The following is a 15,775-nucleotide window of genomic DNA, read 5'->3' on the forward strand; positions in this document are numbered from 1 at the left end:
ACAGTGGATTTGCAGTGTTATGTTAGTTTCTGGTGTAGAGCATAACATTTTTATGGATTATTCAGTCCATTAAAAGCTATTAGAAAAATAATCGCTATATTTCCCTGTGCTGTACAGTATATCCTTATTGCTTATCTATTTTATACATAGTAATTCACATTTCTGAATCTCATACCCCTATCTTGCAACTCCCCCTTCTGTCTCCCCACTAGTAACCTCTAGTTTGTTTTCTACATCTGTCAGGCTGTTTCTTCTTTGCTATATTAATTTATTTGTTGTAATTGTTAGATTCCATGCCTAAATGATATCATATAGTATCTGTCATTGTCTGGCTTATTTCACCAAGCATAATATTCTCTAGGTCTAACAATAGAAAAATTGGCACAAATGGAAAAACTGCACATTTTTTAGCCATTCACCTGATGATGGATATCTGGGTTGCTTCCACATCTTGGCTATTGTAAATAGTGCTGCTAAACAGTGCTGGGAAAACTGGACAAATACATAAAGAATGAGGTTATAACATTTCCTCACACCATATACAAAAATAAGGAGGATCGAACACTTAAATATAAGACCTGAAACTATAGACCTCCTAGAGGAAAACATAGGCAGAACACTCTTTGACATAAACCATAGCAATATTTTTCTGGATCTGTCTCTTAAGGCAAGACCAAAAATAAGCAAATAAGACTAATTCAAGTTAAAAGTTTTTTCACAGCAAAGAAAACCATTAACAAAATAAAAATACAACCTACTGAATGGGAAAATATTCACAAATGATATGAGCAGCAAGGAGTTAATATTCTAAAATATATAAACAGCTTATACAACTCAATATAATGAAAACAACCCAATCAAAAAATGGGCAAAAGACTTGAACAGGCATTTTCTCAAAGACATACAGATGGTTAACAGGCACTTGCAAAGTTGTTTAATATTGCTAATTATTAGAAAAATGCAAATCAAAGCAACAATGAGATATTACTTCATACCTGTCAGAATGGCTAGCATGAAAAAGCTTGCAAATAGCAAATGTGGTGAAAATGTGGAGTAAAGGGAGCCCTTGCACACTGTTGATGGGAATGTAAATCGGTGCAGCCACTATGAACAATAAAACAGAAGTTCCTCAAAAAACTAAAAATAAAATATATGATCCAGGAATTCCACTCCTGGGTATAAAGCCAGAAAAAAATTAAAACAATATTTCAAAAAGACACATGCACCTCAATGTACATCCTACATTTTAAATCTCATCTACTCTTGGGATGTTTATCTTCTTCCACTGATTTGATCGCAAACATCATCTAGCTTCAGAGTGTGTATTCTGGTCACTTGAAATTTCACTGGAGTTTATCAAGGTATAAATAAATGAACGAATGTCCTAGGGTTAAGCACATTAGTTACATTTCAAGGTGATTCTTGTGATTGTGTGACAAGGCTGAAAATGGGAACAAAGATACAGTTACTGGTGATCATGAAAATCTGACAAATTCAGTAACAAAACATTCCATTTGCTGGCTCTGCAATATCAAGATAATTACTTAATTTCCCCAAGTCTCATTTTTTCTTAATGAGAAAAGTAATATTTCATACGGTTGTTACAAACTATTATTCAGTATCTAACCATGAGATCATTTATTCAACCAGTAGAGTAGGTTGTGTACATACTACAAAGTGCTCTGCATACTGGGAACAGAGCAGAAAATAAGACAGGCAAGGTTCCTTCTCTTTGGCAGTGTATATTCTTATGAGGGGAGATGGAAAATAAGAATATAAGCCAATAAACAAGATCATTCCAATAGAGTAAGTGCAGTGAATGCTGTGACAGAGAAGTTGGTCATAGGAGTCTCCTTAAGAAAGTGACACTGGGCTGAGACCCAAGGGATGAGCAGCATCAGTTATACAAGGCAGAGGGAGGAGCATTTCAAAGCAGTTCAGACAAAAGCATCAGCAGATGTAAAGGCCACGAGATAGAAACTCACTTGTTTCCATCAAAGAAAAGGAAGACGGTCACCATGCTGATTATGATGGGTGAGAACAGAAGGATTGAGAAGAACAGAGAACACCCACACCACCTTCTCTGTACTTGGCATACGGTCAGTCTTCTTATGTGGTCGATGTCAATTACTGTGTTTCAATATGTTTAAACATAGACTGGAAAGCAAAGATTGCTTGAAGTTATTTTTGCCACTCTCAGGAGTAAAACAAACAAACAAAAAATACTTCATCTAGTTCTGCCATGAGCCAAGACATAAAGCAGAAAGTAAGTAAGATGATGGGTAGAGTGGGGCAAGGTTAGTTCCCTGAAGAGGCACCCAGGATTTGTCCTCTGAGCATGGGCATAAAGCAAGAGCTGTGTAAAGGTGTCTAAGATGTCCTCATCACACCTCCAGGGTCTTCATGAAGTCCTGACTCTTGATGACGGTGCAAAACAAGGACTGAGAGCCTCGGTGGTTAGTCCTCAGCCCTCTCCTCCAGTAGTAGATACCCCATAATGGAGCCTCCATTTCCCCTCTAGAAAAGGTAAATAAAAAAACCAATAATAGAGCCTCTGCTTTTCAGGTACTTGATAACTACTAAGACAAGATTATTTTGTTGTTGTTCCATTGTTAAGTCATGTCTAACTCTATGCGACCCCATGGATTGCAGCATGCCAGGCTTCCCTGTCCTTCACTATCTCCTGGAGTTTGCTGAGATTCATGTCCATTGAATCGGTGATGCTATCTAACCATCTCATCCTCTGTCACCCCCTTCTCCTCCTGCCTTCAATCTTTCCCAGCATTAGTGTCCTTTCCAATGAGTTAGCTCTTCTTATCAGGTGGCCAAAGTGCTATGCACACACTCTATGCACACAAGACTATGCACACACACAAAAAGAGAAATGATTATGGTGCAATAGGAACAATAACTACTCTCTGCAAAAACTGACCGATAATGTGCAGTATATGCCATGTTTTACCAACATTCCATCTTTGAGGGTTTATGAAAAACACCCTGGAAATTTTTGTATAAAATCATCCTTTAGAAAAACAATAGCTCCTTATTACATGAGTTAACACAATTGCATAGGAATTTTTGGAAAACATGAAGTTTTTTGATCATTTTAAACCCGTGACGCCATAGCCAGCATCCTGACCAGCCTTAAACTCTCATATGGTTTGTTTTGTTAAAGAGATAAGTCCAGAACCCAAACTTATATAGCTGAATTATCTTCAGCATCTAGAATCAGGTAGAATTCATTCTATCTACCATTTTTTCTTTTTTCTTTTTTCTTTTTTTTTTTTGCACACCAGTTGCTAAATTGTGTCCCAACTCTTTGCAACCCAATGGACTGTAGCCCGCCAGGCTCCTCTATTCATAGGATTTCCCAGGCAAGAATACTGGAGTGGATTGCCATTTCCTTCTCCAGTGTATCTTCCCAGACCAGGGATCAAACCCGTGTCTCATGCTTGGCAGGCAGATTCTTTACCACTGAGCCACCAGGGAAGTCCCACCATCAACATAATGGGCTTTCACCATGGTGAACACGTTCCATGTAAGAAAACTTCTCATCTCAACCCAGAGAAACAAAGCAACTACTGAAGTGTCACTGCTCAAATGCAGTTCTGCAGGAGCGTGTATTTCCCCAAGGGCCCCAGGAACTTCACAGTAGAGAACATTCCAAACTCTGTGCCCTCCGTAGTGTCTTGGGGACCAAAGAAGCTGGTGTTCAGTTGAATCTGATGCCTTGCAACTGAGCGCTTTTCATCAACCATCACAGTTCACAATCTCATGAGAAAAGATGGTAGGATCCCCCTTAATTCCTAAAGTAGATAACAAATGTAGAAGGAAGGATCCTATTTAATTCCCACTCTGGGGAAAATTTATAGATAAGATAACAAGTGATAGAAACACAACAACAACAACAACAAAAAAACAGATCTGATGTGCCTTCTTGATATTTATGTGAGTTTTTATGAGATAAGAACCATCTGGCAGTTGTCTGCAGTTGGGGTTGGAATTTTGGTCTTGTTCCTCTGTTGCTGTTATTGTAGTTCATTTTATGTGGAAAAACAGCAGCTAGAGTGGCCTTTGAGATTTTACTTTTAACGTTCTCTTCTAAGATTTTAGAACTTTCACATGGTGGACATAAAGCTGATTTATGGGGTTCTGAAAACTGTCATAGGCTTGGGGTTTTCAAGCCTTTCCCAGATGATAAAGAATCTGCCTGCAATGCAGAAGACCCAGGTTCAATCCCCAAGTTGGGAAGATCCCCTGGAGAAGGCCGTGGCAACCCACTCCAGTATTCTTGCCTGGAGAATTCCATGGACAGAGGAGTCTGGCAGGCTACAGTTCATGGACTCGCAAAAGAGTCAAACACAAGTCAGTGACTTTCATTTTCTGAAAACAGTCAAGTCTTTGTAGATTAGCATTCTGTAGCACGTTGGGTGAATTTGCTTTTGTTATTTAAAACTATTGATACTTCCTTAAAAAGAAAACCAAAACTAGCCTTAAAACATTTCCTGTAACCCAGAGATTCACCTAGAACAGCAAATACACTCATCTGGCTCTTTTATAAGATGTTGGGATACTGACACTGCAAGTTCAAGTTCATGAAAGACTGCAACTTATCTAAAATGCAAAAGATTTCCTTCAGTTATTGGTTGTGGGAATTTTTCAAGGTTATTTTTTCCAAACACACAGTTCATTTTGTAAAGATGAATCTTTCTAACAGGACTTGACTGAAATCATGAGACCCACATTTGACACTCTGCTTCTCAACCCACCTTGAGCTTCAAGATTCAGTAACGTTGATGGGCTTCTGTGGTTTATGTAACAGATGCTTCTTTGTGAAGCATAAGTGAAAACTGAAATGTGGGTAGCAAGGCTTTTCAGAGTTCACACGGATCTCCCATCCCCATCTGTTCTTAGCCAAGAATCTCCACACTGGCTCTGCGTACATGTTTCCAGAAGTTCTTATTTACTCCATTTAAAAACAATTCAGAGCAGTTGCACCTCAACTTACATCATTTGGTTTTCAAGCAGCCTTCTCAGTGTCGGCTCAAAATGTCCCCCACAGTCTAAACCAAAAGTTCACTGTACAAACTTGGGCAAGATTCAAAATATAAATCACAGGTGCTTGTCAAGTTCATGTAAGCACTTGAAGGCTCCCCAAGGACACATGCACAGAAAATCTGACTACCTACAAGAGACAGAGAAAGCCCAGCTCGGGTCAGTGTGTGGGTCCCCTTTCCTCTTGCACACCTCAATGAGTCCAGAGCAAAGCCTGCCTCTCCTTCCTCTGTGTGAGCAGCAGTGGAGTGTGACAGGCACAACCTAGGCAAAAACCAGGGCTGTAACCTTGCTCCAGGGACATCCTGGAGCACATTTGTCTCTGCAGGCTCATTCACCTCCATGAAATAAACAAAAGATGCAGTGGAACTCACAACTCTCCGGAGAGTAATCCCTTCCAGGACTCAGCTTTCTGAAATGCCATTATTTGTCACTCGGCCTGAAAGTCTTCTACCTCCTGAGCAATGGCTATGCAGGAATAGTCCTACCTACACAGGAGGACCAGGACCCGCTGCCGGAAAGCAACTCAGAGACAGGGAGGAAGGACTATGAGAGTGAAGGGACAGCCTGGTGGATCATGCACAGAGGGCAGGAGTTCTGCAGCTCCATGAGCTGCTGAGGATGCAGATTCCCCAACTAAGAAGATATTTCATGGAAAGAGGAAAAGTCTGGGGAAAAGGGACGAGTCTGAGAGAGATCACAGGTAAGATCCGTAGAAGTTTCCATGGAGGTCTTCTGTCATGCTATGTGCAACACAAGAACAGGAATGAGTCCTCTCTGTCCTCAGCCACACAGAAGCAGAAGAGCTGGAGGAGAGTCGGGGAATCACCTGGTGGGAATTCCTAGAGAAAACGTCAGTGACGCAGCCATCACTGGTGTCAACCACGTCTTTACAAATTAAGACGTCCCCTTCCCCCCAACACACATTTGTTGTTCAGTCACTAAGTCCTATCTGACTCTTTGTGACCCCATGGACTGCAGCACACCTGGCTCCTCTGTCCTTCACTAACTCCTGGAGTTTGCTCAAACTGATGTCCTCTGAGTCGATGATGCCATCTAACCATTTCATCCTTTGTCTCCCCCATTCTCCTCCTGCCCTCCATCTTTCCCAGCATCTTCACATCATCTGTAAAATCAGAAACCAAGGGAAGTAGACAGAAGAAAGTAGAAATGTACAGAAAAATTAAGAGAATGTTGAGAGAGATGAGAGACGGAGCAAGGTGAGAGGGAGAGAGAGAAGCATTGAGGTTGGGGGCGGGGCACAGAAATTGCTTCTCTTTTTTACTGGAGTCTAGTTGATTTACAATGTTGTTTCTGCTGTACAGCAAAGTGGTTCAGTTATACATATATATTCTTTTCCATTATGGTTGATCACAGGATATGGAATATATTTCTCTGTGCTACACAGTAGGATCTTCTTGTTTATCCAGACATTGCTTCTCTTTAAAAAGAAAACAACAGGATCACTTCTCCCAGGGAAAGTGTTCTAAGCATGGGGAGTAACTTTATCCACACTTGGATGAGCTGACATTTTTAACTGAACTATTTTTATTTCTCTAGAATAAGAGAAATCCAAGGAGACAGAAGCCCCTCTTTTGGCATAAGCTGTGGCACAGGTGGTGTTTTTGTGACTTTTCTAAAACTTCTCAGAGAGGGAAGGTAAGGGACTGTGCTACTAGTCCCTTTACACATGTTATTCCAATAAATTCTAGTAGCAATTTCTTGACGTTGCCAATATTATTCCTACTTTGTGCAAAGAAATAAAAACTCAAGAGTTTGACTGAGTGAAATTTGGACAGACGGAAATCAAGGATTTGAACTCAGACTATTTGGCCCTGGAAATTATGCACAATCACTTCATCCCACACTGCCTGTGAGTCTGAGTACCTATAACTGAAGAACTCACCTCCTGTACTCACTTTTTTTTTTTTTTTTTTTTTATATCTCAGCAGCCACATGGTGCTGCTAGGAGTCTTACTAACTACTCTTCTGGTCCTACACTTCCTCTCCCCTGTACTCACTTTTTTTATGAACTGGAAGTTTCAAGTAACTTCACAAAGACCTTGAACTCTGGTAACCTCAGCTATTTTAGTCTTAACATTAATGCATTACTAAACAAAAATAATATTGCTTTATTTTTGAATTCAATGTATGTCTTAAAGTGAAAGTCACTCTGTCATGTCCAACTCTTTGATACAGTCCATGGAATTCTCCAGGCCAGAATACTGGAGTGGGTGGCCTTTCCCTTCTCCAGGGGATCTTCCCAACCTAGAGATCGAACCCAGGTCTCCTGCATTACAGGCAGATTCTTAACCAGCTGAGCCACAAAGGAAGCCCAAGAATACTGGAGTGGGTAGCCTATCCCTTCTCCAGTGGATCTTCATGACCCAGGAATTGAACTGAGGTCTCCTGCATTGCAAGTGGATTCTTTACCAACTGAGTTATCAGGGAAGCCCAAGCCAACTGCTAAATTGCTGAATAATATCAATTTGCTAAATTCCACCCCACTGCTGCACATCAGTGACTCTTGTCAAGGTGACCAGTGGTTCCTGCTGCCAAATCCAGTTGTCCAGACAGTCCTCACCTCACATGACCTGGCTGATAGGCTTTGACACTGGTGATTATTTCCTCCACTTGAAAGTCTTTAGCATCTTAGTTTCCAGAAAATTACACAGTCCAGTTTTCCTTCTGCCTCAACTAATGGCCCTCCACAACCTCTCGTGCAGGCAATTTCTCCTCTTCTTCCCCCTTTTTTAGCCACATCAACTCCCTAATTTATTTTAGCTGCTGTTTCAGTTGCAAATACCATCTGGATATCCCAGACACAAACTCCGCCATAAGCTTCAGATTTACATTTTGAATTGCCTAGACATCTTCCAATGAATCTCTAACAGGCAGCTCAGATTCTGTGTATCCAAAAAACAAAAAACAAAACCCTTTCTTTCCCCTCAAATCATGATCCTCTCTCAATCTTTCCACTTTTAGTAAATGGAGCCTTCACTAATCCAGTTGCTTTGGCTAAAACTGCAGGAGTCATCCTTAAATTCATTGACCTCTTACATAGTATATCGAATCCAACAGTAATACCTTTGATGTAATCTTAAAAAAAAACTCTGAAACTGCTAAGAGAGGAGAATTTAAATGTTCTCACCCGAAACAAACAAAAGAAAAATCCAGTAAATATGTGAATTGATGAATGCATCAATGGTAATTAACTTTTTGAGGGGAATATTTTCACAGTGTATACAAATATAAAATCAGCACATTGTACATTTTTAAATCTTGCAATTTATTTAATCTCAATGAAAAAATTTATAAAATAAAATAATAAATGTCATGGTAAAAATTCTAGAATCCAGACATTTCTTCACAATCTATTGCCATTTTCCTAATCCCTGCTGCTGCTGCTAAGCTGCTTCAGTCGTGTCCGACTCTGTGCGACCCCAGAGGCAACAGCCCACCAGGCTCCCCCGTCCCTGGGATTCTCCAGGCAAGAACACTGGAGTGGGTTGCCATTTCCTTCTCCAATGCATGAAAGTGAAGAGTGAAAGTGAAGTCGCTCAGTCATGCCCGACTCTTAGCAACCCCATGGACTGCAGCCTACCAGGCTCCTCCGTCCATGGGATTTTCCAGGCAAGAGTGCTGGAGTGGGTGCCATCGCCTTCTCCGTTCCTAGTCCCAGATTCCATCATCTCTCACCTATTCATTTCCCAGGTGGCACTAGGCGTAATGAACCCACCTGCCAACAGAGGAGATGTAAGAGATGCAGGTTTGATCCCTGGATCAGAAAGATCCCCTGGAGAAGGGCATGGCAACCCACCCCAGTGTTCTTGCCTGGAGAATCCCATGGACAGACGAGCCTGGCAGTCTACACTCCATAGAGTCACAAAGAGTCAGATACGACTGGAGTGACTTAGCCTGCATGCACACTCACCTATACAAATGCAGTAATGCCCTCCAACCCCCAACCCTAGCTTCTTCTCTTACACTTTGAAAATATATTCCCAACACACTCAGAATAAAATTCAGCTTTTCATCTACAAGTTCTTACATGACCTGGTCCTGCCAGTCTCTATGATCTCGTAGTCCATTCTTCCCTCACTCATTCTTTTCCACCCCCTTCTCTTGGTGCATCAAACACACAAACTTACTTCTAGATCAAGCCTTTGCATTCACTGTTTCCTCTACCTAGAATGCTCTTTCTCCAAACCTCCTCATTCATCCATCCTCTCATTCCATTCACTTCTTTTAAAATGTTATCGTCTTAAAGAGGACTCCCTTACTACCCAACCAGAGATCTTCCTCCATCTTTGCCCCGAAGTGTACACTGTATTTCGGAAAAGGCAATGGCACCCCACTCCAGTACTCTTGCCTGGAAAATCCCATGGACAGAGGAGCCTGGTAGGCTGCAGTCCATGGAGTCCCTAAGAGTCAGACACGACTGAGCGACTTCACTTTCACTCTTCACTTTCAAGCATTGGAGAAGGAAATGACAACCCACTCCAGTATTCTGGCCTGGAGAATCCCAGGGACGGGGGAGCCTGGTGGGCCGCCGTCTCTGGGGTCACACAGAGTCGGACACGACTGAAGCAACTTAGCAGCAACAGCTGCAGTACACTGTATTTGGTTTCGCTGGATGTCCTAACACATAACATATTATTGTGTTTATTATTTGTCACCCAAGTTACTAATTCCATATGAGGAAAGACTTTGCTGCATTTGTTCTAAGTGGTATTTATAGTGTATAGAACAGTGTGCATGCATGCTCAGTCATGACTGACTCTTTGCAACACCATGGGTTATATAGCCCACCAAGCCCATGGGATTGTTCTGGCAAGAACACTGGTGTGGGTTGCCATTTCCTCCTCCAGGGGATCTTTCCAACCTAGGGATTGGACCCATGTCTCTTGCATCTCCTGCACTGCAGGCAGATTCTTTACCCCTGAGCCACCAGGAAGCCCCACATATAACAGTACCTAATACATATTACATTGTAGACAGATGGTAAAGTGTCTGTCTACAATGCGGGAGACCCAGGTTTGACCCCTGGGTTGGGAAGATCCCCTGGAGAAGGAAATGGCAATCCACTCCAGTACTATTGCCTGGAAAATCCCATGGACAGAGGAGCCTGGTAGGCTACAGTCCATGGGGTCGCAAAGAGTCGGCCTAATACATATTAGGCCCTCAAAAAATACTTGTCAAGTGAATAAACGAATCAATGAGTTAGTATTGGGGAATAGAGTAAGTGGAAGGAAATGGAGGAAAAAAATGTGCAGAAGAGGCCTGAGTCAAATGACATTGGGCCTCAAAGGCCACAGGAAGGAGTTTGGGTTCTGTTCTAAATACAATAGAAAATCTACATGGAATCTTAAGGAGAGATGAGGCATTATTTAAATAATGTTTTAAAATATGACTGTCTGCTTTGTGGAGAACGACATGCATGATTTCATGCAATTTTTGAAAATGTATGTACAAACCAGATTTTGGTAAACTGAATAATATTCTCAAGGCATCATAGTAATCCTTAGTCTCATAAGATAAAGAATCCATGGCAATGGAACTACTGTTTATTTTATGGAAACAGATTTTCCTATTAAGGTGGAATAAGAGCAGAAACAACTTCAGATATGCTGTACATAGATGCAAAATATCTTAATTTAAAAGAAAAATCATTAAGATATTTCAAAATATCTTAATTTTATCCCCTACAACCTTATGGACCTAGATCTTTTTTTAATAGTCTATTTGAACAAGGAGAAAATTTAATCTCACTGCTAGACTTTTTAAAGTTACTTTCACTTTAATCAGGCAAAAATAACATATGGATATAGAAGAAAAGGCATAATGTGAAGAAAATGAAGACAGGGAATTATAAGGCATAGAAAAATTTATCTTCACAAGTTGGACACATTTAAGCTTATTTTATCTCATCAGAACAATATAGCTTTCCCCAAAACAAGAAAGGAGGCTTGCAACTGATTAATAAATTCAAAACAAACTTTGAACTACACAGAGGAACTATAAAACATTATACATCTTTGCTTTGTGCTGGGGCAATGGGAAGCTATATTTTGTGATGTTCCAGCCTCAAAAGTGGTTTAAACAGAAAGTATGTTTCATGCCTGTTCATGCAAACTTTTTCTTATCTGCAACATTCATGAAATAAACAGCCATTACTCTAAAGGGAATTCCCAGGATTGGGAAACTGAGGCAAAAAAAACATGCCTGAACAGCATGGGAAATGCAGCCAATTAATAACAAAAAGAGGCCTCAAACTAAGGGTCCCATTCTACCCTTGCACAATTCACATTTCCTTTTAAAATGTTTACATGTAGAAGATGGATTCAATTAAGATAATGGAAGAAACCAATTCTAACCTCATGAGTCGTGCACACAGAAATATGAAACAGATGAGAAGTTTGTTTGCAACCAGTTTTATTTCAGGAGAAGGGAAGGGTGACACCTCTCCCACAAAAAGGATGGGTGAGTTTGAGGCAGACTTCCTCATTAAGAACTAACGAATCCAAACCAAAGATGACACATCCTTCTGTGAAAAAAGGGAGTTGGGCAAATGTGGGTCACATGTGCGTTAACCATGCAAAATTGGAAGGCTTGCACATGATGGTGACATGCATCTGCACAGACACAGAGTAAAGCAGAGAATGAGAATGAAGGTTTTTTAAATGTATTTGTTTGTAATTGGAGGATAATTGCCTCACAATATTGTGTTGCTTCAGCCATACATTAACATGAACCATCCATAGGCATATGTATGTCCCCTCCCTCCTGAATCTCCTTCCCAATCCTACCCCATCCAACCCTCTAGATTGTCACAGAGCACCAGGTTAAAGAAAAAAGAAAATGGAAAATGAAAATCTGGTTCTTTTTGGAATTTTATCTCCTCTTCTTAACTGAGGGCTTTCCAGGTGACTCAATGGTAAAGAATCCACCTGCCAATGCAGGAGACATCGGTTTGATCCCTGGGTCGGGAAAATCCCCTGGAGAAGGAAATGGCAGACCATTCCATTCTTCTTGCCTGGAAAAGCCCATGGACAGAGGAGCCTGGCCAGGTACAATCCATGGAGTCACAAAAAGGGTCAGACACGACTGAGCGATTGATCATGCACATGCTCTTCTTAACTGAATACTAGTCCCAAAGTTCAGTGTTCCTGTATTGATGGTAAGCTCCTTGAGGACAAGAGATATGTCTTACTACTCTTTCTAATCTCCAATATCAAGAACTCAATGAATGTTGTGATGTTCTTGGGCTTAGTTGCTCAGTTGGGTTCAACTCTTTGCAACCCCATGGACTGTAGCCCACCAGGCTCCTCTGTCCACAGGATTTCCCAGGCAAGAATACTAGAGTGGATAGCCTATCCCTTCTCCAGGGGATCCTCCCAACCAGGCATAGAACTGGGGTCTCTTGCATTACAGGCAGATTCTTTACCAGTTGAGCTAACAGGGAATGAATGTTAAATAATAATAATTGAAGAGAAGAAGCAGAGGAGGCAGAAGCAAAAGAAAGTGGAGGAAAAAAATGTGCTATTATCAGAAGGCTCTGTCTGAGCTTGCAACAAGAAGTATTAATGAAGAAGCAAAAACCAGGGCTTGCAGAATAGTGGACTATCTTCCTTTAAGTATTTAACTCTAATTACTGTGTCAGAGGTGATGCTAGAGGTAAAGAATGCTCCTGGCAGTGCAGGAGACATAAGAGATGCAGGTTCGATTCCTGGATCGGGAAGATCCCCCGGAGAAGGAAACGGCAATCCACTGCCATAGTCTTGCCTGGAGAATCCCATGGACAGAGGAGCGTGGGGCGCTATAGTCCATAGAGTCACAAAAGGTCATATACCACTGAAGGGACTTAGCACACACGCATGCTGTGTCAAAATCACTCTTTTAGTGTTAGTAGAGAGCACTGTCTAAATCCAAGTACACATTCCAAATGCAGCTTTACAAATTGGCTCAGGATCATAATTCCTTCTGGATCTCAACAAAATTGAGATTGTGGTGGAGGATAGGAAAAGGACCTCCCCCCACCCCTCATTCCACAGGCAAATCTTCCCAGGATTTCTTCCAATGCCCTGGCTTCTTCTTTTGCTGGTTTCCCTCTCCGCCAGCTCTACAAGGTGGACAGAGGGGAGCTATCATAATCACCTCTGGAAGCTTGCCACTAACTCCAAAGATGTCTCACATACTAAAAATAAAATGACCAGAAGGAACCTTTGATCCCTATAAGAGAAAGACAATCCCTTTTACTGAACCTATTAATGGACTCAGCTGAACTCACAGAGCTGCTGTTTCCAAGCAGGATTTGACGCTATAAGCTTCCAGAAGGTAGAATTCTCCTGGTTTCTGCTTGTAAAGTACGCATCAGTGTCTCTTCCACAGTATGTCTTGATACTTCTGATGGTAATGATCACTCTGAGTGATTTGGTTAAGCTAGATACTAATTCTCCAAGGAAGCATTACTCGTGTCTGGAGAGACCGTACTGATCAAAAGATTCTAAAAGTAGGAATCTGGTTCAGCAGGTGAGCCTGGCAGATACTGCAAGTCCGGGAAGGCATGGTTCAAAATATTCAACCAGTTAACATATGAGGAAGAAGATAGATCCACACAAGACACCAGAGATGAGTCCTGTGAAAATAAAGGGAGGCAATGATCTGGGCTGACAGGCTCAAGCAGGGATTTTCAGCTAAAGGGATTGGATTAAACAAATGTGCTTATCTCTAGCTCCCTCTCAACCCTAAAATTTGGAATGAAGGATAAAAATGATACTAATTAATAAAAACAAAAAGCATTATAGGTGGGATAATAGGAAACAATATATGTCAGTATCATTTTGGAAGTTGGAAATTCCAAGGACTAATTATAATTGATTTAATGGTGCCAAAAACTGAAGTCAGTTCTCAAAAGGATGTGAGAGGGGGCTGATACAACAGAATTCATTCAAATCTTTGTAAGAAACAGACTTCCAAGTCCACTTCCTGGCTTTCACAGCTGGGTGACCAACACAGACATGAGGCAGGAGATTTATTCTCTCTGAAACTGGACCAGAAAGGCTCTGCCAGAAGAGGGGCTGAGGGAGGTCAAGGGTGAAGCAATACAGGGGATTGTATTACATTTTGCATATTGAATAATGTCTTGCTGTGTCAGTGAACAAATGTTCCCAGGTCTGGAATTGCAACCAGAAGGTTGGGGCTGGGGAGAATAATTTATGAGGACCAGTAGGTATAAATTATCATATGGGCAGAGAGCTCTGTCTCCCTGGGGATCTTATAATGAAGGCACCTCATTTTTCTTAGTCAATAGTAAATTGAGAAAAAAAATAATGCAATAACCAAAATTCTTTGGCAAGCAACTGTTTCTATAAACACTTATGGAGATTTCAAACATATACATAAGTAGAGGGAATGGTGTGTGTAATGAACCCATTACCCACATCAACAATTATGAACCTCAGCAATTATTCTTTTATTTTCTATTGTATTTCTTATTTACTCCCTTCCTTCTCTGGCACTTCCTTCTTTCCCTTATTACTTTGAAGCAAATCACACACATCATGTCATTTCATCCACAAAGAGTTCGATATTTATATCTGAAAAAATAAATATTATAAAACTTCCTAGATTTAGACCTAGAATATAGGTATGCACATTGATCAAAGATCATTTTGATTGGTTGAGTTTTCTATATTCAGTTCTTTTAAATTAAAAAATAAGAAGACTAGACTTCCCTGCTGGTCTGTTGGTTAAGCGTCCGCCTGCCGATGTAAGGGACGTGGGTTCAATCCCTAGTCTGGGAGGATCCCAGGGTAACTAAGCAGCTGCACCGCAGATACTGTGCCTGTGCTCTAGAGCCTGGGAGCCACAACAAGAGAAGCCACAGCAGTGAGAAGCCAGCACACCTCAAGGAATAGTAGCCTATGCTCACCGCAACTAGAGAAGGCCCGCAGGCAGCAAAGACCCAGAGCAGCCAAAAATAAACAAATCTTCAAAAGAAAAACAAAAAGGTAGATCACAGAGTCAGGATGTAATGGCATAAAAGCCAGTTAGAGATATCATCAAAATGCCCTTAATTAGCCAGTGCAATATTTAAGTGACTTCCTAAAAATGAGGCACTGCTTGGAAGTAAAGTGTAAATGAGTACCCAGAATGATATGGAATCAATGAGCTTCAAAGAAGTAGACATTTATGACTGTGTGGATGGTAGGGATTTATAAGATCTGCTACTTTCTACGGTGACTTGGGGTTGTGTGAGAGCAGCTAAGACAGGAACATTTTTCCTTGAATGATTCGAGCTGGAATTGGCTGAAAGAAAAATGCGTTCAAGATTTAGAAGGTGAAAGTGAAGCGGTAGCCATGTTTATGCAGGGAAGACTGGTCTCGAGTCAAGCGCTATTGCGCCTCCACATTGTCACAGACATGCTGGCTCACCTTGGCGGTATGGGGCAACATCCAGGCCTCAGTTCTTTCAGCTCCCACTCGGTAAAGAGCAAAGAGCATCAGTTCTTTTGCAGTCACCCATGCCATCAAAGTAGAAAGCATGGAAGCAATCAAAGAAGACCACCGTGAATTCCAGCGAGAGACCAACACAAGTACCCACTAACCTTCACTAGGTTTCACTTTGTCCTTCATCTTACACACTTCATGCCCTTCTTCCCTCCGCCTTCTCCCAGCTGAACTAGACCCAGTACTAGCCATGAAGGCAGCGGATTTA

The sequence above is a fragment of the Bison bison genome, unplaced genomic scaffold, assembly GCF_000754665.1.
Source record: "Bison bison bison isolate TAMUID 2011002044 unplaced genomic scaffold, Bison_UMD1.0 scf7180017864354, whole genome shotgun sequence".
Taxonomy (NCBI): Eukaryota; Metazoa; Chordata; class Mammalia; order Artiodactyla; family Bovidae; genus Bison; species Bison bison.